The sequence below is a fragment of the Strigops habroptila genome, chromosome 1, assembly GCF_004027225.2.
Source record: "Strigops habroptila isolate Jane chromosome 1, bStrHab1.2.pri, whole genome shotgun sequence".
NCBI lineage: Eukaryota > Metazoa > Chordata > Aves > Psittaciformes > Psittacidae > Strigops > Strigops habroptila.
Genome location: NC_044277.2, coordinates 65373153 through 65376723, shown reverse-complemented (window position 1 = coordinate 65376723; position 3571 = coordinate 65373153).

Here is a 3571-nt window from a genome sequence, read left to right as displayed (position 1 = left end):
GAAATGTTTATCTGGTACTGACCTGCACCAAACAGAATCTGTACAACTGTGCTTTTATTCATAGATGCACGCTTAAGCTAATAAAACACATTTATTTGCAGATTCTCTGTGCAGAGCTACCTATGGCTCTCACATAGTCCACAAAGATACAGGCTCATAATTATGTTTTCAATAATTTTCTAAGCCAGTGATCATAATTCCATTTGTGAGCCCATGATTTGGAGAAGATACTTATTTTGTGGTAGAGAAAAATGTTGTTGTGGTTAGAGAAATAGCTAGGGCTCTCTTAGTGTACTTTATATAAGGATGGGTGGAGAGAATTGTTTTTTAGTAGGAAAAGAGGATCATTTTAAATGCTTAAAAGCTTAGCCATTTCAACCTGCCTTGAAGACCCTGGAAAGGCAGAAGACATTGAGTGAGTCGGTAGCACCAGGTTCTCCTTCCTGCACCGCAGCTAGGCCAGGGCGGGGAGGGCAGCCTGAGCCTGCAGACCTTGCCCAGCGAGCAGAGCTGCTGAGGTGGAGCTTCTTGGTCCAAGGAAGGAACACGCTTCTTCCTTCATGTCATATGGCTAAAGAGAAGTGGACTGTGGGTCTGACCCCACCGATACTCCCATGAGTCAGCGGTTCTGTCGACTGCTACTCGTGAGCCACCACTTCTTGCATAAAGGGGGTTATAGAAGAGAATGGTGTGTGCCTCAGAAAAACAAAAGTGCAATTAAAGCAGCATTTGTAGTTTTCGGTTAGGGTTATCTTTCAATGCAGGATGAAGCATCATTTTTTTTTCCTGCTAATTATTTTCATTAGCTGTTTTAACTCTTCCTGAGAGCTCTTAATAATTGCTTCTGAGCAGAATGTGTATAACCGAAAATTATTTATGGCACTGATTAGAACTACAAAATACTAATATGGGTAGTCAGGAATAATTCACCATAGCAGGAAAAGCATTATTTAATTGTTTAATAGAGAAGTTTAATTGTGCTTGCATACAATTATCATGTAAATATCACTGTGATCACTTTAAGAGGTTATTTCTAAGTGTGCCAAAATTCTGAAGCAATCCAAAAAGAATTAATTTTTTTCTTGCCTCCCTTCACAAGTCTCTCAAGTGCACTATATGTTTTAACTTAAACCAAAATATAGCCAAAGGCAGACAGGAGTTCCAACAGTGACCAGTGTAATACTCACTGCTTTTAATTACTGTAGCAATAAATCACACAGGAATGTCCTCCAGGAACTAAATGATTTTCTAAAAACATTTGAGAATATTTTTGAAATTCAATTAATTGAAGGCACCAGATAAAAGGTACACATTCTTAATGGCTATAAAATAACCCTAAGGGATGTAACTGAGCTCCAAGCTTAACTTCAAAGTGTGACAGAAATACTTACTGTATTACTTTAAAAGTATTCAGATCAATGAATCAGTTAAAATTACTTATACATTTACCAACCTTTTCATTTTCTTTCTGAATATGATAGAAAGAATTGCTCTCATTTCTCAGGATACAAAAAGCAGTTGAGACCTGTAAAAGAAATTGTAATTAAAGCCAGCCTTCAGTCAAAATTGGTATTATGAATTTTTGGTTGACACAAGATAAAGGGGCCAGCAAAACATAAAAGTGGCCTGATAAAACATACATTTAGACATTTTATACTGAAATTTAACTGGTTTGTGGAGATATTTCCGGTCCTGAGATTAGATCTGTTCTTGTTAAAGCCAGTAAGCATTTTTCTACTGAATTCAATAGAACCAGAACATCACTCTTCAATCTGTACTGTGCACAGCTGTATTCCTGATCGGCCACCTAATTATGGGCTAAATCCATCCTCTTTTTTTTCCCTTTTTTCTCTCCTTGGACTAATCATGCTGACTTGAACACCCACATGGCTTTGCAAGGTGCTGAACACCTCAAACAGCCACAGCATACCTTCAGCTTTTGCAGGTAGTAATCCAAGGTAGTATGCCAGCTAATGCTCAGTAGGACATGGCTCTATGAATAAATACCTTGGCATTTGGCCTATAGTTTATGAGCAATGTAACAACATGAGGTTGTTTTCAAATAGAAGTGTTTAAACCATTATAATATTCTGATTTGCAAGGTGATATTATAATTCAGCATGACTCAACAGCAGGAAAGTGTTAAGAAATGTGTAGAAACTGAATTGTCATTTCTGGTTAATTTTCTTTAGCAGATATTTTCTATTCTGAGTGGCTCTTCCTTCCCCCCTGTAATCTCAATCTATAGCCACTTTCCTGATTGTACCCAGGCACAAAAGCAGACTGTAGACCCACGGTCATCATACCATAAAGATAAGTGTTAACTTCTAACCTTTGCCAAATGGCTGCGCATTATAAATATTCACTGATGAGAAATAATTAAACTGCATATATATTATTCCTTAGTGAAGAAAGTTTAGAAATAGTGAAACCAGAATTATGCACACGTGTACGTTTATGCACATCCATGTCTGTGCACTTGCATGTTCACATACACATACACATGCAGAAGGAAAGGACGCTGAGAAGTGTCTGTATGAAGTGACTATATTCCAAGAGAAGACTAAAAATACTCTACTTAAAACTAATTACAATATTTTCCAGTGGGTACCTATTTTCAATACTCACTGATAATTTTCTTTGTAGCATGTTAACATTTTCTCTGTGTTTAAAATGTGTTAAACTGAGACAGTAAAGAAAAAGACAACAATGCTGCAGAGACAAATGCATCTTTATACATCCCTTCTGTTTCTTTTTCTTGGTCATTCAAAACCATAAACATTGTAGGAATCTTTGAGCGTTTAATATTGATGTTATGTCATGAAAATATAAGGACTTTATCTAGCTCCACGCAGTAATTCTGCACCCCTCAGGTGCAAGGTGGGTGGGAGAGTCACTGAGCAATGGAAACATCCACAGCAGGCTGCAGTTGCAAAAATACAGGTGCTGACAATACATGTAATAGTAATTTTAAAATTGCATGTAATAAATATAATACAAGACTAAAACCACCAATAAGACTCAGGTTTTGCCAAAGAACTCTCTTTAATAAGGATAATTGTCTAACCATGACAGTCTTTTAATCAGGGACTGCAGATTGTAGAAGACAGTTTGATATGTTTATTTTGACGGGCAAATACCCACAATATTCACAACAGACTCACCTCTACCAAATCAGAACTGTGACCTGCAGCCAGGTTCAAATCAATTCTGCATTAAAAAAGCCTAAATTTTTTATTAAATGTTTGTTCCACCAATTACTCCAACCCACTGTTCACAAGCATTTGAAAGCTTTTATTTTCTGAAGACTTTGCAGTCAGAAAATCCTTTTCCAGAATAGTTAGGTTGTTTATCTCAAAAAGGCTGTTTGTCTAACAGAGAAACACATGGATTTATGAGTATATAATATCTCCATAAATTCCGAGAAACTGTAGGACATTCCTACATTTCCTCCCTGTTTTGAAAATCAATAAATACTCGAACTCTTTCTTTTTTTTTCCCCTTAAAACTGTGGTGAAATGGTTGAACTGCAGTAATATAGAAGAGCTGAAGTAAAAAACAAGTCAGAATA